We start from the raw sequence: 26,593 nt of genomic DNA on the forward strand, positions 1-26,593 counted from the left end.
GGTTGCCTTGGCAACGGCGGGCTGCCTCGGTAATGGCGGACGCCCCTCCCCCACAGAGCTGGACCGTCCTGGGTTCAGCTGCGCTTGCTGTGAAACTCTCAATCCAGAGTTTCTGGTTGCTGTTCTTTTGTGGGGGTGAGACCAGCCGAGCCTGTTCGCCTGGCTCCCTGCCTCAGAGCCTTTTTTAAGTTGGTGTTCCAGTCGCCTGTTGTAGAGGCGCCAGGGTCTTTTTGTTTTCCCCTGTGGCCACTCACTGCGCTGGCTTAAACAGCGGCACTGAGGTTTGTGGCGCTTTTTTTTTCTTTTTTTTGCCCTGGAATCTCCTGTCCTGGTTCTCTGCTCAGTACCCTTTTTGAACCAGCGTATGGGTGACTTCCCGTGGCTCCAATCGCCAGCCTAAAGGGCCCCCGGACCAGTGTATTTTGTACGGAGAACCGCGGCTCCGGGGCGCCGACAAAGCAGCCACGCGGGGCAAAGCCGCGGCGCTGGCCGGCACAGCCGCGCTGGTGACCGTGGAGCACCTCTGCCCGGGAGTTTCCTAGTCTGTGGGCAATAAAAACGCGGCGTCCACTCACCCTCTGCGCTTTCACTGGGAGCTGCAATCCTGAGCTGTTCCTAAACGGCCATCTTGGATCCGGACCCACACTTTGTTTACCTATTCATCTGTCAGTGTGTGGGTTGCTTCCACCTCTTGAACTATCTTGAATCATGTTTCTGTGAGCATAGGTAAGCACATGTTTGTTCGAGACCTTGCTTTTAATTATTTTGAATATTTACCCAGAAGTGGAGTTGCTGGATCATATAAGAATTCTATTTTTGATTTTTTGAGAAATTACCATACTATTTTCCAAAGTGCTGCACCATTTACCTTCCCACTGACAATGTATAGGGTTCCAATTTATTTGCATCCTTGCCAACACTGGTTATTTTTTCTCTCTATCATTTGCTCACTCGCTTGCTCGCTGTGTGTGTGTGTGTGTGTGTGTGTGTGTGTGTGTGTGTGTGTTAATAGCAGTCTTTCTAAAGGGATAAGGTGATAGCTTACTGTGGTTTTTATTTGCATTTCCCTAATGATTGGTAATGCTGATAATGTTTTTCCCATGTTTGTTAGCCATTTGCATATCTTATTTGGAGAAATGCTTTGTCGATTTTTAAATTAGGCAATTTGTTTTTGTTGTTGTTGAGTTGGATAAGTTCTTTATTCTGGTTATTAACCCCTTATCAGATATATGATTTGAAAATATTCTCTCCCATTCTGTAGATTTTCTTTTTATTCTGTTGATTGTGTCCTTTGATGCACAATCTAATTGCTATTTTGATTTGTGAGAGAGGTATGTTAGAGTCTATTATGATGATTACGTGTTTACTGATTTCTCCTTATAATCCTATCCTATTTTGTGTTACATGGTTAAAGTTTTGTTTGTGTGAATTTTCTTGATTGATTATACTTCTAATTAACAGAAAACATATCATTATTTTCCCATTCTAAAAATATGTTTTCCCTAGAATTCTATTTTGTCTGGTGTTGCCTGGTATTTTAAAATACCACAGTTGCTTTTAAAACATAAGATTGTAGATTAAAAATATTTTTTCTTTTTAACTTTGATAAATCTCTCTATTTTCTTACACTTGGTATTGCCAATAAGAAAACTGCTGCCAATCTGATTGTCTTTTTAATATGATTATATGATTTTTTTCTTCTTGGAGACTTTGAGGATTTTCTCTGTAGCTTTGAGTTCACTGTGACATTTTTAAGTGTTATATTTCTGTAATTCTGTTGAGCTCTTAAATCTGAGAAACCAAGTTTTTCTTCAGCTAAAATTTTGTTTGATTATTTTATAGGTCACTTGCTCCACTCCACTCTCCATCTTGTTTGTTCTTTTCATGGATTTCTTGCTGCATAGAGCTTGGACTCCTGAGCCTATCATTTATGTCTTCTACTTAGCTCTCATGCTTTCCATAGTTCTGTTCTTTTTAGCTGCTGCATGACAGACTCTTTGGAATGACCTTGTATCCTAGTACATTATTTCTTACCTGTAAATGTTTTCTTATTCAAATAACATATTTTTAATATTAACAAAATATTAATGTAAAATTTTCAGATTATCTTCACAGAGGCATTATCCTTTCAAATCTCATTGCAGACATTAATTTTACTGATTTCAAAGTCCTCTCTTGCTGTATTCATTTCTTTTTTCTTGGGGATAAGTTCTTTTGTAAATGGAGTTTCGGGCCTCTCTTTCATGGCATGTACTGGCTTCCCACAAATATTTAAAGGATTCTTGTTTGTCCATTCATCTTTGTAGTTGTAAATCCTGTTTATTCCTCTGGGAATATTTTCTGCACTTATTACATATTTCCGCTGCCAATTGTAGGCAAGGGACAAGACAAACTGACATCAGGTAACTTGTCTTTCTTTCAGCCACCTACCTACTTCTTCTGGGTGACAGGCAACTATCTCCATTAATAGTACCGTGCTCCTTAAGTTCCATGCCCTCCCTGGCTGCTTTGACCTGAAACCATCCACTACTCATCACTGCTTTAGCACAAGCAGGGGGCAAAGGAGAGACTGATAGGCAGTGGCAAGTCCAGTCATCTGATTAATCGCCCTGATAAATGTCCCATGTACTCTCTCCCTGTTTCCAGTGGTTCTAAATTTGGACTACCCGCCCTATGCCGGTCCCACCTTCACAACAGTTTTCTCATGCACGGACGGTTTTTAGATGATGACTTTCTTCAGTTTTGTTTTTCTATAGATTTGATTCCATCTGCTCGCCTTATTTCAAGCATACCTTAAATTTTCTGGTCTGCTGATGGCACATTGTATGTTTAATTCTATTTTAAAATATGTTGTCTGTCATTTCAAGGAATTGGGGGCAGTGTACCAGTCAATGTCTAGTCTCTAAAGCAGAGAACCTTTTAGGAATTTCAAGGAAGAAAGGACAGGAATTCAGGTGCTTGAAAAGCCTCTGGAAGGGCCAGAGAACCAAAGACTCAAGAAGGTGAGGGAAGGAATTCAGCTTGCCCCAAGGTTCTTCACCAGCTTTGGAAGCATCTGAGATTCTACTGAACATGGATCAGAACTACAGAAAAGTGTCACTGAGCTCACAGGCTCTGGCACAGTCAGACCACCAAGGCTGGTGATTCTCTGGAGAAAGCCTGGGGACTGCTGTAGATAGCACCTCCACTGAGTCCAGGGTTCTTCCCTTCAGCCCTCAGAAGCATGAGATATAACTAATTAGGAGAAATTACATTTATCTAGACCCCTGGGGGAAAGAGAGTCTGGGACATACAGGAAGGGAGAGAAAGTGAGTGGCAGCTGATGTCGGGAGCAATGCTGAGAACCTGCCTGAAGGGAAGGAGTCTGTGTGCTCAGTTTATGATCTCGATTCTGTTGCTCTCTGCACAATGCCCAAGCGTTTAGTTGTTCATGTGTGACCTTATCTTTTACCCACGCCTATCTTTTATATTCATCTTTATCTTATTTCACCAGTAGCAATCTTGTGGGGCTAGGAGCAGATCAGGCATTGAGGCCAACACTTACCCAGGTATGATCTTTGACTTATGTCTTTGGGGATTTGTCTCATGCCTACCACTGTGTATGACACTCAGTGGACATTTACTGGATAATTGTGACTAAGTGAATAAAATAGATACAGCTGAAAGAAAAAATATAGATTGTAATAGTAAAAAATAGTTGCTAAATTAAGGACTAAATTAAAATAAAAGCAACCTGAAAGAAATATAGGCCTTTGAAAAAGATTAATTAGGGCCAAAAAAAAAAAAAAGTTGAGAAATATGTTGTTTCCATAACTGATGAAAAGAGAGTAGTGGAAAAATTATACAAACCCACACACATACATGCATACATGTGTACCCACACACGTACATGCACTCATTTAGGATAAAGATGAATATAAAAGATAAACTTAGGTAAAAATAAGATCACACATGAACTAGAAGCTTGGGCATTGTGCATTCATTTTTTTTACTCACCCTAGGAGATCAGGACATCAGCATAGACAAGAAACAGAGAATCTGCAGAATGAATAGGGATGAGGAATTAACTGATGATAAATTTCAAAATAAATTGGATATGATAAATATCCACAGGAATTCATTGAAATCATTACATATGTAGCTGCTATCACTTTTTAGAATTTGAGAGGAGTAAGAGTGTTGGGAAGGTAATACTGTATTATTCTGAAAGATAACTCTGAAGCACATAAAAGAATATGTTTAATTTCCACATCTACAAAATATGTTGGGAAGTGTTATTTTAAAATTTCATTGTTAAGTCCCCAGAAAAAAAGATACTGATGAATCACCATCAAAACTTTGGCATGACAAACTTTAGAGTGGGTCAATATGACAGATTTCTTTTAACAGATACTAATCAATGTGATTTATGGAATACATTAAAGAACTATTACTATTAGTTCATCGTACACTTGGAGGAACATATAAATGATTTAAAGTTTGAAAGCCAGCTTCCTACATGTCTCATAGATAAAATGCTATGGGGCAGTTAAGGGCCCCAAGGAGTTACCACTATACTGGGAGGATGATGCTTTTGTGAAACTTGTCTGTACTGAATGACTTAACAAGGAGAGAACAAACTTTATCTGCAGCAGGAAGAATTTAGGTTAAAAGTTAGTAAAATCCTCTTTTTCTAGGAATTTCTAGGTATGAAACACTGGGATATGGAACCATCAGAAATTAGAGAGGCTTATTCTTTGGAACATTGTGAGGATATGGGGAATTCTCCTTCCTGAATAATTTACCTGCATAGGAATAAATAATCTGAAAGACAGTACTACTGATGGTTAAGTTCTAGATCTAACGTTTCACTTTCATTAATAATCTAGCTCCCAAAATAGATTTGAAAACACAGATTGTATTCTCAGACTTCTGTACCATCACAGAGGTTTTAAGAGGCAAGTGGTCCCACAGTCAGAGCTTGGGGCTACGTGATGAGTTACCTTGTTTCATATTTAACAGGACAAATAAAAGTGCCAGGACATTAAAAGACTGAATAAGTGAGATCACTTATGGAAACATTTTTGCCTAGAAATTCTAACTTCAAAATTGCTTTAGTAAAGTTGAACACTAGTCAGAAGCCAATAGAATACAGCTCAATAGAAATAAGTAGAAAGTGATAACAAAAGTTAAATACTTCTAAGCATTCACCAGATATCACTGAGGTTTCTAGACTCTTTCATATATTAACAGTGGGGGGAAATAAAAAGCACATATATAATGTAGGTTTATATTAAGTTCTCAGCTTACACAGGGGGGAAAAACCTGAGATCTCATTTTTAAAAAATACTAAGTTTTTATTTTTATGCCATTCTGCTGATTAACTAGAAGTTGGTAAAATCTTTGTATTTTTAAAGCAATTATGACACCAAAAAAGTGATAGATATGAAGACTACACAGGAAAAGGGAACCATTTCCAGAAATCTATGTGTCAAGCATAAGATTTATCTCATGTAATCCTCCCAGTAATTCCAATAGGTAAATGTTAGTATCATCAACTAACAGATGCAGAAACAGAAACTTGGAACAAATAAGTAGTTATCTCTCAGCTGCCTGAGATATCCCGATAGCCAGGACTTTGTGATTCTAAAACCTGTACTCTCTCCATGTTATTTAAACTGTCCTTTAGATGACACTAAGCATATTGGTGATTAATAAAAGTCTGAGTGAAAAAAGCAAAGTTTATAAAACCATACATTCTATGATTATAGCTAAGAAAAAACACATATGCATTTTGTTCTAGTTACCCATTGCTAAATAGCAAACATTTTAGATGTACTACTGATGGTTAAGTTCCAGACTTAATGTTTCACTTTCATTAATAATCTAGCGCCCAAAATAGATTTGAAAACACAGATTGTATTCTCAGACTTCTGTACCATCACAGAGGTTGTAAGAGGCAAGTGGTCCCACAGAGCTTGGGGCTATGTGATGAGTTACCTTGTTTCATATTTAACAGGACAAATAAGAGTGCCAGCACATTCACACATTTTAGAGGTATGAAACAATAATTTTATTATGCCCATAGATTTTTTTTCTGGTCAAGAATTAGGTCAGTGGGAATTTCTTTGTGTCACAATGTCTGAGATCTCAGCTTGGAAAACTTGAATGGTTGGAGGTGACTGGGTCAGCTGGGTCTAGAATCATCTGGCGGCTTCTCTCCATTTTTCGGCTTCTGGGTTGGGAGGACTCAAAGAGTAGGCTCAGCTAGGACTACTGTCTGCAAGTTGTATGCATGGCCTCACCATGTGGCTTAGGTTTTTCCAAGCGTGGTGGCTGTGTTCTAGGAGGGATACCCCAAACAAGGCTTTCATTAGTCACTAATATGCTGACCCTGTCTGGAGGGTCAGCATTTCAAGAGAGCCGGACAGTCATTGCATGACCTTTTCTGGTCAACTTGTGGAAGTCATTTGGCATCACTTCTGCTTCATCCTATTGGCTATCAGCTCACCAGGGCTAGCCAGATTCAAGAGAGAGTAATGAGATTTCACTTCTTGATGAGGGAGTGGCAAAGGCACATGCAGATGAGCAAGTAAAATGGGAGATATTTTGCAACCACCTTCAGATGGAACCATCTGCCACGCACATGGCCAGGGACTGAGAACACACAAAAATGTGCAAACCGTTTGTTTGTAAGAATTAGAGTCTGTGCATATGTATTTGTATATGTGTGTACCTTACAAAAATTTATCTTGCAAAAACATTTGTAAATGGTAAGCATGACCTTTGTAGGTGTAAATAGCTGCATTCTGAGCAGAGATGTTGGCTCCACTTTCTGGTCTGCTTACCATGCCCTCCTAATAGGAGTGGAAACAGTAGGAATTATTTTCTAAGCTAAAGCAAATCTAAGAGGAAAAAGGTAAGGGAGGGGGTCTGTGTCTTAAAGATTTAGTTTAGATTCAAAGAAGAATCTCTCAAGTAAAACTTGTTTAAAACTCCAGTGAGTTTTCTGGAGGAAGACTGTGAAACCCACTTTCTTTCTGCTGTCAGCCTCACTTGAAGGTTTGCAAAAGTGTCATTTACACAGGACAAATGATAGACTATTAGTAGTCAGGCAGGTGTTCATCCTTGACCTTGGGAGACCTAATTTTTCAGAGGTGGGAGGTGTGTGGGAGGTGCCTGGGAGGTGTTCTGAATTCATTTAGATTGTTTCTCTCTGTGCTTTGAGTTCAGAATTTTTTTGAATCTTGCAATAGGATGAGTTAGGTTTTGTGGTATCAGTCAAAATATTTCCTTTGCCTGTGTTTGGAAAATATCAGTTTACGAACTGAAGTGTGTTCAAAGTCTTAGTTGGTAATTTTTGTGTGGATTTCTGTTGCTAATTTATGGCAAACTAACTTAAGTGTGAAATTAAATCCATACAACAAAATGTGTATGAACTTTGGGTCTGTGTTGAGTAGTCTCAGAGCGTTACTGTCCTTGAAGTAACATGGAGCAGTCATCAATGAAAACTCTGTGCTCTGCAGAAACCAGGCTACATAAATATTTTATTTAGTAGAGATAGTAACAGATTCTTAGAGTAACTTTTTTTTCACTGTTGCAATCAATATAATTTGATCTGTAAAATCCCAACTGTAAATTTACCTCCAGTGAAGTTGAGCAGCTATTTAGATGAACTGAAAAATTAATATTGTCTATTTATAACAGTATATGGAATCTAGTTAGGTTGGATCCATAGCTCTATTTTTTTGAAAATTACCATTTTCCCAGTTACAGTAAGTATAATTTGTATGTCATTTTCAAAAAGCATACTTTTAGAGTTGATGCATACAATGCTATTGATTTCTGATTTTAAGATAATTAAAAATTAAAATAATTTTTACAAAATCAAGAGAGGCATATGTTGAAGGATATAATGAAAAGGCACTATGATTTGAAGTTTCTAAGAGTATAAAATAGAAAGGGTGGACTGTCATTATAATGTGCTGTTCCCCCTCACTCTCCATGATGCCTGCCCATATTTCTGCCCTCTATCTCTACTTAAGGAAAGAACACAGGGAAGTAGTTTGATCTTTGAGAGACTCAAGTTAAGTCAGAAGAACCCATCCTTGAGAGCTGTTAAGCAACAGCTCCTGATGATTGGGATATACTTTTCCTATTTTAAAGTTGGATTATCTCCAAGGTCCAAGCTGGAAAGATGGGCTTAAGTCTGTTGCTCTGCTTGCAAAGAAGTGTTGAAGGATTTCTGTCAGTGTTATCCTCTCTAGTCCTGATCAGAAAAGACTCAGAAATCTTGGCCGAACTGAAGTGACCCATAAAATCATTTGACCACAGGTGCAGAGACTGGGTTGGCTTGTTCTCTGGATTTATATCCAACCCCCGATCCTTGAATTGTCTCTCTAATGATGGCAGTGCACAAAACACTACCAACCACAGGCACAAAAAACTATCAACTGCAGTGGCAGCCACCACAACCACTGCTGAACCCACTCATGGAAATCGCACCACGTGATCCATGAAATGTCAGATAGACTGACCATTTTAAATATTATTCACATGCTATTTTGAAACATGAATGTTCCATTTTTATGATTTACTCATATATATTTAAGGTTATTAAATCATTCAAAGCTACTGAAGTCTTTAGTTTGAAGGCTAAGACAACCACACTTTTTTTTGGTAGGACTGACTCCATAACTCAAGTAGTTTTTTTTTTTTTTTTTTTTTTTTTTTTTTTTTTTTTTTTTTTTTTTTTTTTTTTTTTTTTTTTTCAGTTTGTTTTGTTTTTTACTTGGGTGGATAAAACAACATGAATTAGACTGATGAAAATATTAAAAAATTGTAATTAGCTAACATTTTCTGAGTCCTGAAACTATGCTGTATGTATACATGTGGTTTCTTATATAACGTAGCTCTTGATAGTCATTACAAGTCTTATGAGGTAGACACTCATTATCATCCCATTTTAGAGACGAGTACCCTGAGACTTACAGAGATCATTTAAAATCACAAGACAGTAAGAAGCATAGCCAGAATTAGACACTACCTCCCTCTGACTCCCAAATACAACCTGGTATCCACCCTGGTAGCTGCCTGCCTTTTCATAGGATTATGAAGAATGACAACTGATTCTGTGTCATGCTGATATTGCAAATTCAGAAATTGCTTGGTTCCAGCGATTGGCAAAAATATTAGCTCAAGAAAATTATTAGCTACCCTAAATACCAATTTAAGGCACCCTGAAGTGATGTCATGAATCTGAGGACATGAATTTGACAAATGAGGAATGTAAGCCGTCACTCCCAGGCAAGTAAGTATGCTTTCAGAATAAAGTTGGCTGTTTCTCCACAAGCTTGTGAATCTCAAGCTTTCTGTTTCCCAAGGTTGAAATAAAAGCCCAGGTGGGCATTTTACAATTAGACCTAGACTACTGAAATGAATCACACCAATTCAAGTATTCTGCCAATTCAGCAAAGGATATACTCCCAGGGTGGAAAATCCTTTCTAGAATTTACAACTTATAACAGAAATATTATCTGAAATTTTTCCTGTTTACAAGGTAACCCTCAGCAAAAAATTAATTTCCTCAGATGTTAGTGATAATAAGAGCTAACTTTTATTGAGCATTTGTTACATACCAGGTACCTTGCTGACCTTTGTATGTGTAAACTCACTTAATTCTAATACCAACTTAATGAATGAAGGATCATTTTTATCACCTTTTTCTAGTTGAGAAGATTTAGGCTGAGAAAGGTAAAATAACTTGCCCAAGATCATAAGGTAAGTAGAGGAGCCAGACCTGCATGACTCCAGAGTTAGTGCTCATGATGCAATTGTTCATATGATTCTGGTGTAAGAGGAGGACATGCAAAAACAGAAAGCAAGCTGAAGTCAGAAAAGGAAGATAATTGGCTATCTCTTCCTTTTTCTTTCTTTATGGAGATAAATCCTTCAAGAGCAGCCCTTCAGTTGCTAGGAATTAGGCATTCTTTGATTACTAATTTTTTCCCAGCCTACTAGTGTCTTCCTGGCTCCTCTTTCTCCCTCTGCAGCTCAGGCTCTACATTCTATATGCTCACCTATCCTCTCCCCAGCACTGTCATTTCCCTTTCCCCCTTGTTTTCCTGTGAAATCTGTCATACAAATCTCCAGCCCTAGGCAGATCCAGCCAATATGACTTTCTGAACTAAGCCAAAGTGGTTCATGGAAACTTCTAGGGAGACTCTTGTAGTTCCGTGGTGGTCCCCACTCCTCAGTGCTTGAGTAGTACTTGGACAATGTAGTACACAATCCTGGGCAGGTGCTTCTCCAATTCTCAGTTTCTATTCCACATATTTTCCTGTCTCCTCATTATTCCACATATGCCACATTCAGTCCCAGGAGGAGACCTCCTATCTTCCTCACCAAGAAGTAGAGGCCACCAGGCAAACTTCTAAGCCTCTACCCTTCAAACTTGTCTCCATCTAAGTTGGACTTTTTCCATCTCATTCCCCATGGTCCCCTGTATGGACCTATATTTCACAGGAAGAAGTGGAATTTGTTCTTCCTGTGAAATACAATCCATACAGGGGCATCATGGGGGATTTTGATGGCACCCCAAATTGTGACTTGATTACTAGTGAGATTAGTCCAGTGTACAAAGGAAAGCTAAGGGAACTAAGGACAGAATCTGGCATTTATTAGATAGTCAAAAACAAAGCCAGTGAACAAATGGAGATGAAATTATCAGTGGGGGTGGGACGTGGGGGGGCAGGGTCCAGGAAAAGGTAGTGTTAGAGAAGCCATCAAAGAAACAGAAGGACAACAGTGTTAAATGCTGCAGGGGTGTCAGCTTAATAATTGCAATTCAACCATTATATTTCACAATGATAAGTTCAGTAGGCACATTTGCTCGAGTAGAATTAGTGGAGGGACAGGAATTTAAAGTCAAAGTCTGTGGGTTAAAGGATAAGTGGTAGAAGACACTATGAAGATAGTGAATGTAGAACACGTTGTGTTTAGGGGAGCATTCAGGCCTCTTTCAGACCATCTTTGCCTGGTCTATGCTTTCCTTCTCTGCCCCGCTCCCAATCTGCATGAGAATGTCTTTAAGATGTGTGATGGTAGACAGAGGAGAAATACATGGCAGAGACTAAAGGTGAATGTTCGGTTGGATAGGGTAGTTATTTTCATTAAATTTTTTTAAAAAAATTAATATTTAATTTTTGTGGATGCATAGGTATATATTTATGGGATACATGAGATACTTTGATACAGGCATGCAGAGCATAATAATCACATAATGGAAAATGGGGTATCTAACTCTTCAAATATTTATCCTTTGTGTTACAAACAATCCAATTCTACTCTTTTAGTTATTTTTAAATGTACAATTAAGTAATTATTGACTATTGTCACCCTGTTGTGCTATCAAATACTAGGTCTTACTCATACTTTCTACTTTTTTTTTTTAAATACCCATTTACTATATCCACCTCCCCACCCACCCCCATCCCCTACTACCTGTCCCAGCCTCTGGTAACCAACCTTCTACTCTCTGTCTCCATGAGTTTTATTTATTATTTATTTGTGAATTTTAGCTCCCACAAATAAGTGAAAACATGTGAAGTTTGTCTTTCTGTGCCTGACTTATTTCACTTAACATCATGACTTCCAGCTCTATTCATGTTGCAAATGACAAGATCTCATTTATTTTTATTGCTGAATAGTGTTCCATTGTGTATATGTACCACATTTTCTTCATTCATTTGTTGATGGACACTTAGATTGCTTCCAACTCTTGGCTACTGTTAACAATGCTACAACAAACATGGGAGTGCAGATATCTCTTTAGTATATTGATTTCCTTTCTTTTGGGTATATACTCAACACTGGGATCACTAGATCTTATGGTAGCTCTATTTTTAGTTTTTTGAGGAACTTCCAAACTGTTCTTCATAGTGGATGTACTAATTTACATTCCCACCAACAGTGTACAAGGGTTCCCTTTTTTTCACATCCTTGCCAGCATTTGTTATTGCCTATCTTTTGGATGAAAGTTATTTTAGCCTGGCTCAGTGGCTTACACTTATAATTCCAGCACTTTGGGAGGCTGAAGTGGCCACCCATCACTCAAGGTCAGGAGTTTGAGACCAGCCTGGCCAATATGGTGAAACCCCCATCTCTATTAAAAAGACAAAAATTAGCAGGGTGTAATGGCATGTACCCATAATTCTAGCTACTCAGGAGGCCATGGCATAAGAATTGCTTGAACCCAGGAGGCAGAGGTTGTCGTGAACCAAGATCATGCCATTGCACTCCTTTCTGGATGATGGAGTGAGACTCTGTCTCAAAAAAAAAAAAAAAAGTCATTTTAATTGGGGTGATATAATATCTCACTGTAGTTTTGATTTGTATTTCTCTGATTATCAGTGATGTTGAACACCTTTTTATATGTCTATTTGCCATTTGTATGTCTTCATTGGGGAAATGCCTATTCAAATCTTTTGGCTGCTTTTTAATTGGCTTATTAGATTTTTTTTTCCCCTGTGGAGTTAAGTTTCTTACATACTCTGGTTATTAATTCTTTGTCAGATGGTAGTTTGCAAATATTTTCTCCCATTTTGTGGGTTGTCTCTTCATTTTGTTGATTGATTGCTTCACTGTGCAGAAGCTTTTAACTTGATATCCCATTTGTCCACTTTGGCTTGCCTGTGCTTGTGGGGTATTACTCAAGAAATTTTTGTGCAGACCAGTGTCCTGGAGAGTTTCCTCAATGTTTTCTTGTAGTAGCTTCATAATAGGAGGTCTTAGATTTAAGTCTAATCCATTTTGATTTGATTTTTGAATGTGGAGAAAGATAGGAGTCAAGTTTCATTATCCTGCATTTGGATATCCAGTATTTCCACCATTGATTGAAGAGACTGTCCTTCGCCAATATGTCTTGGCATATTTCAACTTATTTGTTGAAAATGAGTTCACTATACCTTTATGAATTTGTTCTTGGACTCTATTCTGTCCCATTGGTCTATGTGTCTGTTTTTATGCCAGCACCATGCTGTTTTGGTTACTATAGCTGTGTAGTATAATTTAAAGACAGAGAATGTGATTGCTCTAGTTTTGTTGTTTTTGCTCAGGATAACTTAGGCTATTCTGGATTTTTTATAATTTCATATATATTTTAGGATTTTTTCTCTATTTTTGCAAAAAACATCATTGGTATTTTGTTAGGGATTGCCCTGAATCTGTAGATTGTTTTGAGTAGAATGGACATTTTAATAGTATTGATTCTTCCAATTCATGAACATGGAATATCTTTTTGGTTTTGTTTCTTTTGGAGTCTTCAATTTCCTCTATGAGAGTATTATAGTTTTTATTGTAGAGATCTCTCTCACTTCTTTGGTTAAGCTAATTTCTAGATATTTAATTTTATTTGTGGCTCTTCTGAATGAAATTACTTTTTTGAAAAATTCTTTTTCAGGTTGTTTACTATTGGCATATAGAAATGCTACCGATTTTTGTATGTTCATTTTGTATCCTGCAACTTAACTGATTTTGTTTGTCAGTTCTAATAGTTTTTGGTAGAGTCTTTAGGTGTTTCTACAAATAAAGATAATTTGACTTTTTCTTTTCCAATTTGGATATCCTTTCTTGTCTGATTGCTCTAGCTAGGACTTCTCATACTATGTTGAATAATAGTGGTGAAAATGAGCATCCTTGTTGTGTTTTAGATATTAGGGGAAAGGCTTTCAGTTTTTCTTCCATTCAGTCTGATACTAGCTGTGGGTCTGTCATATATGGCTTTTATTAAGCTGAGGTATGTTCCTTCTATACACATTATTTTGAGAATTTTTATCCTGAAGGAATATGGAGTTTTAGCAAATGCTTTTTCAGCATCAGCTGAAACGATCATACGGTTTTTGTCCTTCATTCTGTTGATATATGATGTATCATAAAAAATCGATTTGCATATGTTGAACCATTTTGCATCCCAGGGATAAATTCCACTTAGTCATGATAAATGATCTTTTTAATGTAGACTTCAGTTTGTTACTATTTTGTTGGGGAGTTTTGCATCAGTATTCACCGGAGATATTGGCTTGTAGTTTTCTTGATATGTCTTTGTCTGGTTTTGGTATCAGGATAATACTGGCCTTAAATAATGAATTTGAAAGTATTCCCTCCTCCTCTGTTTTCTGGAATAGTTTGAGTAGGATTGGTATTCTTCTTACATGTTTGGTGGAGTTTAGCAGTGAAGCCATTGGGTCCTAGGCTTTCCTTTACTGGGAGAGTTTTTATTACAGCTTTGACATTGTTGGTTGTTGTTGATCTGTTCAGGTTTTGGATTTCTTCATGGTTCAGTCTTGGTTGGCTGTATATGTCTAGGAAGTTATCTATATCCTTTCTGTTTTCAATTTATTGGTGTATAGTTGCTCATGATAGCCACTAATGAATGATCTCATAGTAGCCACTAATGATTCTTTGAATTTCTGCAGTATCAGTTGCGATGCCTCTTTTCTTCATCTTTGATTTTATTTATTTGGGTCTTCTCTCTTTTTCTCTTGGTTAGTTTGGCCAAAGATTTGTCAGTTTTATTTATGTTTTCAGAAAACCAATTTTTTTGTTTCATTGATATTTTGTATAGTTTTCTTCATTTTGTTTATTTCTGCTCTTTTATTCCTTTTCTTCTACCAAGTTTGGGTTTGGTTCACTCTTGCTTTTCTGATTCTTTGAGATGCATTGTTAGGTCATTTATTTGAGGATTTTCTTCTTTTTTGGTGGAGGCATTTATAGCTGTCCTACTGTGGCTGAGCTAGTATCCAAGATACAGGACAAAATCCTCTTTATTATTTACTTTCTTCTCCTCAAGTGGAAGAAAGAAGTCACTTCTGTTGCTCCCAGTGGCACTGCTTGGAGTTTGGGGAGGGGTGGTTCAAGCACTCCTTTGGCTGCTCCATCTGTTGTCTTTCTAGGTCACTTGTCACCCTAATCCATTGGCTCTAAGCCCAACCCAGCACTAGGAGTTGCAGTCCTTGTGTCCTAGACTGTGTTTCAACTTTACCTAGAACCCTGGAGCACTTTGGCCCATGCTGGCAAGGCCTTCCGAGAAGCTCAAGTTCTGCCCACTGGAATGGGTGATTCTCCTCTGGCTAGGCCTGGTACAAATGCTCCCTTCATGTGTAGCCTTCAGCTAAGCCCAGCACAACTTTGCTCTCCACTGTGACAGGGCAGCAGTGAGTTCAATGTGAAGTCCACCAGTTGCTGCACTTTCCCTCCCCAAATGCACAGAGTATCTCTCTCTGCCATTGGCTGCTGCCAGCAGATTGAGGAGGGGTGGTATTGGTGATTCAAGACTGTCTCTTACCCTCTTCAATGCCTCTTTTAGCAATATGAAAGTAAAACTAGGTACTGTGATAGCTCACCTGATTTTTTTTTCTTATGATGGTGCTTTTTTTGTGTGTGGTTACCTGTCAAAATTTGGTGTTCTTGTGGGGGAAATGAATAGTGTAGGCTTCTATTTGGTTACCTTGCTCTGCCCTCCTATTTCATTTTTAAGATGAGAAAACCTCATCAGTCAGCAAATATCTACTGAGCCCTGTGTAAGGGAGGGTCCTTACCCTCATGGAGCAGAAGTCCATCATGAATGACAGGCATTAAACAAGTAATTGTAAATAATTAAGTAAAACATAATCAGACAAAAATGACATGAAATATCAGGTGCTCTGGGAATATAAAACAAAGATTGCCTATGGGTTTGGGGAGGGGTGGAAAGGAGTTAGCTAGGTTAAAGGAAGGAAGTAGAATAAAGACAGCATTCAGACAGAGTGTGAAAGCTATGCAAAGGCCCTGAGGTAGGTGAGTACATGGCACATAGCCACAACCAATAGGAAGCGTAGTTTGACTGGAGCTCAGAGAACGAAGGTGGGAAGTGGTTGAGGTGGAGATGGAGATGGGGATGGGAGTCATATGAGGAACATGGCAGGCTATAGGGAAGGAAATCCCAGAAAAGGTGAAGTTGAAAACAAAGATGAGAGAGGGGATGATTTCTGCCGGAGATTCCTGGAGAAGTTAGAAGGAAATGGAATTCTTACTACCTTTAGGCAACTTCACATGGGTGTTGCAGAGTTGTTTCCAACATGTCAGAAATGGAAACCATCAGTACCCATCTCCTGAAATTTCCTCCCCAGCCTCTTGCCCAACTCTTTACTCTGTATCGTCTCTTCTAGTAAATGATATCAACCTGTGACTCAGAAGCCTCATTTAGAACTTAATAAATCTGAGGGTAGTGTTACACAAAACTTCTAGTAACAGTCACCTGCTCCATGTGATCAGTCATCATGCCCTGACAAGTCTCTAATCCTAACAGCTTTCAAAACAGCAGTCCCCTTTCCTCTACCTCCAGAGACACTGCCCTGGTTCAGTCTCTCAGTTTCTCTTGCCTGGATCGTTACAGCAGTTTCCCAACATTTCTTCCTGTCTCCATGAAGTGCAGTACACAGTGGCCAAGATAGCCTTATTTATACTCAGATATATGGACATGATTCTTCTCCATATGAGAGAAAACTTTTGCTACTTTTCCCATTATCTGGAATATAAAATCCAGACTCCTTAGCTCAGTGTACATGCCTTTTGTGGTCTGTAACTCTTTAATATTATCTCTTGCTTGCCATCTCAGGCATATTTCAGGGCTATTTGCAGCATCTGCACTTATGTACAGCAGGCTATAAATCCCCTTTTCACTACATCCATGTGATAATCCCAACTCATCCTCAAGGTCAAGTGTTCTCTCCTCCAGAAAGTCTCCTCTGCCCTTCTCACTCCAGGCAGGTCACAGCCTCTTCTCCATGCTCCTGTGGTGCCATGAACATGTAATTATCACACTGTCACAATTGTGGATCTGCTCTCTGTTGCTTATACACAACTGAGCTTCTTTAGGCTAGGAATTAACTGAACCTTGTTAATTTTCAAATTCTCTAAACCCAGCATAGTGCCTGGCATAAGGCAGATATTCAATGGGAATGAGGAGTGGGATCTCTTTCTTTGGCAGGCTACTGAGAATAAGAACTGTATCTTCAATTTTGCTTGAGTATCCTAAATTCTCACCATGGAACAACTCTGAGATTTTGAATTAGAGCCTAGGTTAGTCGGGAATTCTATCTCACACATTTGAGTTGTAATTACATCATGTCAGAAACCACTTGTGGGTTTTTTGCGGTAGCTCATTGTAATTCAATGTATTTAATTTGTTATTATGACACCCTCCCAAAAGGACTTAAAGTAGCTTATAAAGATAACAGAAAGTTCCAGAAGATAATTCTGATGGTCACTGTAGGTTGTGAATTTCCTCCTCTTTCTCTCAATCAACCCCTGATTTTGTCCACATGATAATGGGCCCAACAAAAAAGGTATTACATTTCCCAGGGTCCCTTCCAGCTGGGGTTGGTCATATGATAAAGTTCTGCATAATGAAAACAAGCAGAAATGGCACATGCCTTTTTATATCTGTGCTTCTCCTCTCATCCCTGGAATGAGGATCCAGTGCTGGAGTAAAACTGCCATTTGAGACTACAAGACAATTGTGGGGGAGAAAGTCTCCTCTCCTGTTATGTGAACAAAATAAGACTCTACTGTGTAAGCACCTGCCTGAGGAGTTTCTCATGCTTACAACCAAACCTAATGCCTAACTGATAGAATAAGAGTCAGTGAAAAATATGAAACAAAAGAAAAACATAGGCAGGAACATAAAACAAAACCAGGAATCTATCTATGGTGTGCACTAAAAGTCTGTGCCATGAGGTGCTATATGCTTTATGCGGGCAGGTCAGATACTCTTTTCTAAGATGTCTAGAGGACAGTAAGAGGAGAGAGATGTGGTCAGTTATTTGTCCATAAGAGAAAAGCATACTTATCCAGAAAAAGAAAATAAATTTTGATGGCAAGACAAGACAGACATATCTATCTGTTGTTTTTTTATTGCATGAAAAACAGTGTTCTTATCAGTATCCCTACAGCAACAGATGTCTCTGTGTCGTTCTAGTATCTGTGTAGTTGTAGTTACTGATGGTCTCATCCAAAGTGCAGTGAAGAAAACAATTAGGATATTTAAACAAATAAACGGACCACATATCTTTCAGGCAATCCTTCATAGCTAGGCTTCCTCTACTCTTTTCTAGGTGAACTACATTAAAAATCTTATGAAAACTGCAGACCTCTGAATAGAAAATTGCACATACACACCACATTTTACCAACCATTTAAGGGAGTTACAGAGTTAAGAGTTTGAAAAGTCTAGGTTAAGAACCTAGTCCCAATCTGTACTCTTGAAGTTTATCAGGAGTGAGGACTTAATTTACAAGATGTTTGTTTTCATGTAAGTATGATGAGCCACTGTCCTAGTGTGCTTGAGATGGAACAGTTTCTTGGGATGCAAGATAAGTACAAAATTATACACCATAACTGTTTGCCAACATTTGTGTGTGGGAATGTGTGTGTGTGTGTGCACGTGCGCGTGCACGCACACTTGCATTGTGGAGGTAGGTAGGCCCCTTGCTCTGAATTAAGGATTTCACAAGGATACATGCTTGAATGCATGGATACCTACAATGCTAAAGGACTCACCCTGGCAAGACTGGACTCACTTTATCAAAATCAATTTTAAACCTACGCCAAAGTGCAAAAGCATGAACAAACACAATTCCAAAATCTGATGACTTTTTCCAAAGCTACAGTGATTTGTAGGTACTAGTGATCTTGACTGTGTTTTCATATCCCTAGGAAAACCTACAGTTGCCACTTCTTGGTATATCTTCTGAAATAATTATTTGCAAAACATAATCCAAAGTTACCACATGGAGAGATTTGCCATGTGAAAATAGTGAATGATAAACCAGTTACGAGTTGGGGAGAATCATAAAAAATTATGAATTTGGTTGCAGAATGGTTCACCTTAGATTTTAGAATCATCAGAGTCCTTCTTTGTGGTAATATTCATACAGCAGGACCAGTTTCTTTCTTTCTTTCTTTCTTTTTTTTTTTTTTTTTAGAAAAAGGAAGTAAAACAGTTACTAGAATTAACAGTGGGTAGTTGTAGTAACATGGTCTCATCCAACCTGGAGTGAAAAAACCAATTAGTGTATTTAGACAAATAAATGGACCACATATCACTGTTTCTTTTTTTTTTTTTAATTAAAGTCATATTAAAACTCTCATATTAAAACTACATTACTTATGTGTAAGGGAATTGTTGATTTTCTACTGTTTTTAACAGGAAGGTTGGCTCTTGATAGCTAGATAAGTAATGAAAAATGGTTATCAGATTAGGAGAAAAGGCACAATCTGTCTTTGTTTTGTTTGGCAATTGTTAACTGCCCAGTCAAGAGACCTTTCCTACCATCCTTTTCTCTTATACTAGGTAGTACTCTTACAAAATTCTGCAGACATCGATGTCAATTTTTTAACTTTTTTTTTTCGTGTGTGGAGATTAGGGTCTCCCTATGTTGACCAGGCTGGTCTTGAACTCCTGGCCTCAACTGATCCTCCCAAATCAGCTCCCAAGTCCTGGGATTATAGGCATGAGCCACCACACCCAGCCTAACATCAGTCTTCTAAATTCAAGTAGTTTGATTCAGCCCCATTCAAAGGCTTGTAAAAGTCAGTAAGAACTGCAAAAGTCTTACTTTTATTCTTGAAGACATTTTTCTAAGATAAAGGGCCGCTCACTTGCAGCAGCCCTGGTGATATGGGAGCTGCTGATTGCATTCTAAGCGGGCAGGGAAACTCAGGTTGCAATCTGGAAAGCATTTTATTAAGCATTTCTGATGGGAGATCTCAGAAGAAATCTCCAAGACTGAAAATTTCTTGTGATTCCTTTTCTCATTCTAAAATGTACCTAATTTGTGCCTAGTTTTATGTTTGTAATTTTATATTCTTGTAGAGCTTCAAATTGTATAAGTTCCAGATTCCACAAAACATGAAACTGCCCCCGTATGAAGTCCACCAGATGTTTATTTCCCTGAGAACCTCAAATTTACTATTTGCCAAGAGGCTGGCATAAGGTTTATACAGGACAGCTGCTAAACTATCTAGAACCGTTTACCAAATCCCAGGTTGTATCCTGACAGAATTTGAAAAAAAGATGAGAGGGGAGACTTTATCAATTAGTCAAGTACATTATCAATGTGAATGCTGAAGTAGGTTCTTTGATGTTCATTTCTTATGTCTCTCCTTATATGCTTGTAGATTACACGTTTCTCCTCAAAGAACTAAACCATTGAACTAAGAAAAATGTGCACATATCACTTTGAGGGCACCAGCTATAGATTGCAGAGTCAGTGAATTTTGATATTTGAACTATCCAAAAAGAGAAAGGGAAAATGGGAGCAGGGGAATGATTTTTTTTTTTTAAGCATTGTAGACTAAATATGAAGAATTTGATGGCTTTGGAGAAAAAGTTTTGTTCCTCCAGCTAAAAATGATGTTGTTTCTGTCTCTCTGAATTTCTGACCTATGATATAACTTCAGGTTTATAAGTAGTTTTTTTTTTTTTTTTAAATATCTTGGCTGGGTGCAGTGGCTCATGCCTGTAATCTCAGCACTTTGGGAGGCTGAGGCATGCAGATCACCTGAGGTCAGGAGTTTGAGATCAGCCTGACAAACGTGGAGAAACCCCATAACTACTAAAAATACAAAATTAGCCAGACGTGGTGGCTCATGCCTGTAATCCCACCTACTCCGGAGGCTGAGGCAGGAAAATTGCTTGAACCTGGGAGGTAAAGGTTGAAGTGAGCCGAGATTGTGTCACTGCACTAGCCTGGATGACAGAGCAAGATCCCATCTCAAAAAAATAAAGAATATCTTATGTTGCTTTACAAGATAGTTTTTTGCTATTTGTGAAGAGTTTTCTGTTTTCCCTTTGGTTAGGGGATGTATGAATTGGTCTCAATAATACTACAACTAATCTTGGGCCAAATTTCAACCAACTTTATTAACACAAGCCAAATATCTTCTATGTGTCCCCATTTTACAACAGCATGTTCTGAAATATAAGAAAAGCTATCCTTGAAATATTTCCAGACAAATTAAAGGCAGGAAATACCAGAGAATTCACGTGCTGAACTCTCATTAGATTTACTGCCCAATTTAGCAGTTTCAGCATGAGCCTGGGATATGCCTCCGTACATTTTGATGTGAATTCCAAGTGGACTGAACTTGTAGAGCTTTAGAATTTCATCCATCACTTTGCATTTCTCTGATTTTGGGTTATATGCCACCATTAATCATAAAAATGCAAGATTCCTTGAAGTGTGGCTACTTGGGCTCCTCTGTGGAGTTAAAAGGGCAAAAATGAACAAACCAATAAATACATCACATTGATCTCTGAGTAAAATGATCCAGATTTATGTCTCAAAATGTTTTAGAATTTTATATTTTTAAATATTTTTTGAATGGTTTAAGTACAGCGTTCTCTGAGGAGCGTGATGTGACTCCCTAGACTACTCTGCCTCCACGAGGAAATTTAACAGTGTTTGTGGAATTTGAAGTCCACACCTGATCTCCCTTGGGTTTGCTGCCCGCAATATAGCTGTCACCACATGCTTAATGCTCCTTTGACATCCTGGTCTCTGCATTGTGAAGACAGTGAAGTAGGCAATTACATAAAATAGAAATATTCATGGAACACGTAACTGATAGTCCAAATGGAATGTAAGTTATTTTTATTTGGAAGAAAAAGTTTCTATAATTTTCTTACTTGAAATTTCCATTGGTTCCTCATTGGCTACATCTGAGGGTCTCAGATTCAGGTTTATGGAATGAGCACCATTCTGTGATGAAAGTTTCAATGTATCAAAACTAAAGAAAAATAATTGTTGGGGTTTTTCTTTTCATAGAAATAAATTTACTCTCTTTAAGAGACTACTTTTTTTCTGGGACTCATGTCTTTCCTACTTTCTGGTATTTAAAGAAAATCATGTCTAAAATGAAATGGTGATATTTGCAAATGTATGTTTGAAAAAAAATTTAATTTGGCAACATAAAAACTTGGCCACCTTAAAATGTCTTTGAAATTTACTGATCTGTAAAATCTAAAAGTCTAGGAATGATTGTCTCATGAGATGATGATTAATTTTGTATTGTGGCATCTAAGCCTCTTCCTAGTCTGGCCCATGCCTATTTTCTAACATCATCCTCCACCATTTAAAACCCAGAATTCTCGGATGGAGACATGCTTAAAGAGTTGAATTACACACTTCTGCACCTTGTCCTTCCAAAAAGCTCCTAATTAGCCTTCATACTCAGTGAAAAGAAAGTCACCTCTTCTGTGAAGCCTTCCCTGATAACCCCATCTAGATCTTCCACAGAGAGACTGGATACTCTGTTTTTAGCTTTCACTGCTTCTAGGTATGGCACTGGCCACATGATATTATACGGATGTGTTTGCTTGACTGCTCCACATAGGGTGAGATCCTTTTTTTCCCCCTGAGTTATTTCTTTATCCCCTGCACCTAAGCCAATAGTTGACACATAATAGGTGCACAATCAATATATGATTGGATTTTGGGTGGATAATCAATTAAATAATACCTTGCAAAAGTCTTGCTATTAATTTGGTAATTTATAAAGAAATACTATAAGTGCCTATTATTAAACAGCTTTATTAGGCATCCTGATAGTTGGATTATATAAAATATAGCCTTTATTTATAACTGTTTATAATTGGGGAAGACAAAGAATTCACAGAGAAAATGTTATGTAACCAATACACAAAATGATCAAAGACCAGGGCATTACCTGTTATGTGCAATCAATGGAGATGATGTAATGGAAGTACTGGGGAGAATGTTTTCTACTTTTTCTCCTTGAATCCTCCAGAGACTTCAAGGAGGATATACAAATATTTTGAATGCTCTTTGCCACATAGCCAAAGCCACACAAAATTTGGACTCCCATTCTCTTTCCCAAAGCTGTTTCCTGTATTTATTGTGCAACCTCTTGACTTGTTTGCTTATTTATAGTCTTGCTTCATCCCTCATACTTGACACTCAGAAATGCTTTTCTGTCTCTGATGCTTCAGTTTTCTCCCTGCCACCAACTGTGATTGATACTTGCTGTTTGGTTTTGTAGCCTCCCGCAAAGGCCTAGAGTAAATAACCCACTTGGCATTTCTTTCCTTTGCTTTCCCTTTCCCTCTCTTTCTTCCTTCCTTCCTTCCTCCCTCCCTCCCTCTCTCTCTTTCTTTCTTTCTTATAAAGAACTACTTTATTAGCAAAAAATAAACTTTTTTTTACACAAAAGTAGTGTTTTTCATAAGAATAAAAGATGCTCCTTTGTGTACATATGTAGCATCTTTAAGATGTTCAAAACAAATTAAAATATGAGTTTTTCTGAATGAACTTTGTTGCTTTCATGAAAGCTTGATCACTGACATGTTCACCTGAGGGCAAATGATCTACCATTTACCACACCAAGTGTGCAGAAATGGGTTTTCTTTCATATGGATTATACTTGGTTTTGTTCTTATACTTTGTTTTTTATTTTAAAAATTGAAATGTTAAGTAGAAACAAAGAATAGGAAGGCCCTGAGAAGACTGCACCATGAAAATAGCATCATGAAGAGGCTGCCTGGGTTCTTCACTGCACATTGAAGAGAACCAGTGGCTGCCTCTGGGTATTCATTGGCTTATGGGTAAACTTAGGAGAGGAAGAGATAATTACTAAGATGTCTTCCCAATTCTCAAATGATTTGCAGAGATGTTATTTTTTTTTTCAGTTTACCTACTAAGATATGCTTGATTTCAAAAATTCAAACTATAGAGAAGTAAATAAAATCTTAAAGTGTTTTTATTTATGTACACCTACCCCTCACATAAATGCATACACTTATACACACTCACACCCATATTCGTATTCAGAAATGTAAAACACTGATTCTCCTTTACTTGAATTCACTCATGGAATATCTCTCAGACTGTGTTCTCTGGAAACAGTCCATGGAAAAACACAAAAATAACTTTTATTCTTTCTAGTTTAGTCTATGATAAGCGACATACAAATATTACTTGCAGAATTAAACTTCATCGAATCTCAGCAATTATTTGCACATAGTTTTTTTTGAGATGGAGTGCAATGGCACCATCTTGGCTGGACTGCAATGGTGCAATCTCTGCTCACTTCAACCTCCACCTCCCGCGGTTCAAGCGATTCTCCTGCCTCAGCCTCCCAAGTAGCTGGGATTACAGGCACGCACCACCAGGCCTGGCTAATTTTTTTTTTCTGTATTTTTAGTACAAACGGGGTCTCACCATGTCAGCCAGGCTGGTCTCAAACTCCTGAACTCAGGTGATCCACCCACCTCAGCCTCCTGACGTACTGGGATTACAGGTGTGAGCCACTGTGCCCGGCCAATAACTAGTTTTAATTCTATTTGCAATAAAGTAAAAGTAATTTAAAGGTCATTTTCATCTTTATTCAAGTCTTGAGGTTTGCTTTGCTTTTTCCAACACCATTTAAATATTATTTTCTTTAACTGAAACCAATTTTTACTCTATTTTCATTTGCTTAGATGCAACATAAATTCCAGCTTTTCATTGCTTTTTGTTTTTGGATGAAATCTTAGTTGTATAATGAACTTCAATGTTTATATTTAGTTAAAGCTCTTCTATTATTTATAACCAGATGAGACAGCCATGGGAAGATAAATTGATAATTTATTCCTCTTGCATTAGGGAACCAGTTCTTGTATTTACAATATGCTGAGCACAGCAATTCCCTACCTAGCCTCCTAATAGTTGTGTTTATTTTTATGGAAGAGTGTGACTTTCAAATTAAAAATGATTTGTTGCAAGAATATTGACTAGGAAATGCATCCTGAGAGAAGACAGCAGAGAAGAAGTAATGAGATTTTTTTGCTACCCCTAGCCGTAGGCTATTCAGTAATTTTTCTTCTTTAAAGCTAAGAGGAAAAAAGAGAGTCTCAAACTGAGTGGCAGATGTTAAGTCAGGAAATGGGAAACTCCGCCTTCCCAAGAGCTTGAGTCCTCTCCTTGACCTTTGCTGCGCTGTTGAAAGGCTTTCTCTGAATTGAAAGACAACATGAAGGCTTGGGGTAAGATTGCAAATAAGAGAATGTGGGTAAGAATGGGAAGCTTTGACCCCTGCCCCCTGGGTGGTAGTTCAGACCTGGGTTAGAGTGAGGTGTGGAATTGCACTTCCAGATTGCAGCCCTGCCAGGAAGGGTTTTGCAGTACTGGGTGGTCTGGTAGGTTTAAGGTTCCCCCACCGAGAGAAGAACCTAAGAAATTTCGCCTGCTCCTACCCTGGTTCCTGCCTACCAACTCTGTTTTTATCCTTCAGTTCTTCTTTCAGTGCATCCAAACTGGCATCTAGGACTTGAGCACCATATGGCCCAGATGTTTTCTAGAATCATTGTGGGCATGAAAACATAGACCACCACCCGGGAACCACTCCTACCTCATATATCAGAGCATTTACATAATGATGTGGCTCATAGCAGATATAAGGCCCCTACAGAGAGAGGATACCAATTGGTATGAACATGAGAGGGACAAAGAAAACAGTTCTGAATAGGATCTTTTGAGGTGGAATTTTTTATGCCAATTCTCTTATTGCAAGAGTATTGCAAAATTTAACAAAATAGAATTGTAATGATACAAACTTTTAAGCAGGAAATTCAAGAAACTTTTTGTTTTTACATGTTTTTCTTAAATATGCCAGTTACCAAATCTAAACAACTTTTAAAATATTCTTTATTAAAGTTGGTCCACTATTTTCCAAAACCTGCATCTTTTATAATTTATCGTCACTGAGCCTCTTCTCTCTTTTTACTGCATTTATCCACTTCATTTGACTTTTTGTTCCCTCATCATTGCTTGTTAACCCAGGTAACCCTGGGAATATGTGCCTTTTAGCAGCTTTCTATGCACTTCCTTGTGTGTAACCTGCTGCCAAGCAGACGAAAATTATATTTATCATATTGGGGCAGGTTTTCGCTGCTGATAAGTATCAGCTCCCTAGAGAGCAGGCGTAGAGAAGTTATAGGAGCAGCCTGTGGAGACCAAAAACACATGGAGAAACAAGGGCTGCTAAAGGGACATTTCCCTCAGAGGGACCAGCTTCCATTCCCAGCCAAGATGAAGACACAGGGGGTGGGGGGAACTCTAAGAAAGAAAGGGGTTTTCAAGGGAGGGTGAGGAAGAAAAGGAGACACAGTTAGCAGACACAGGAAATGCTTTAGGTCTCAGAATGTGGCATGATGATTTTATTTGAAGGGATTGGGCTTAGAACAATAATACTGGCAAAGCCATCAGCTACTGGGAGGTTTCTTGAGGCATAACCTCTATCCTTTTGCTTTGATCAGGTTCTGTTGATTTTGGAAAGGGGTTATGGTACATTCCCACCCAGAAGAATGGAATTTATTCCAGAGATCCCCTTGATCACTTACTGGTATACCTTTCCCAGAATCATTGTCATCATTGTCTCTTTGTTTATTTGTCCATCACTAGGGATATAATATCCAGCATCATTCCTTTGTGTATTTATGTGTGTATATAGGAGAAGCATTGATAGACTGGGAAAAAAGAGATGAGAGGGCCCAGGAGATTGAAAAAGCAATGAAATA

The sequence above is a fragment of the Cebus imitator genome, unplaced genomic scaffold (genome assembly GCF_001604975.1).
Source record: "Cebus imitator isolate Cc_AM_T3 unplaced genomic scaffold, Cebus_imitator-1.0 Scaffold10, whole genome shotgun sequence".
NCBI classification, from domain to species: domain Eukaryota; kingdom Metazoa; phylum Chordata; class Mammalia; order Primates; family Cebidae; genus Cebus; species Cebus imitator.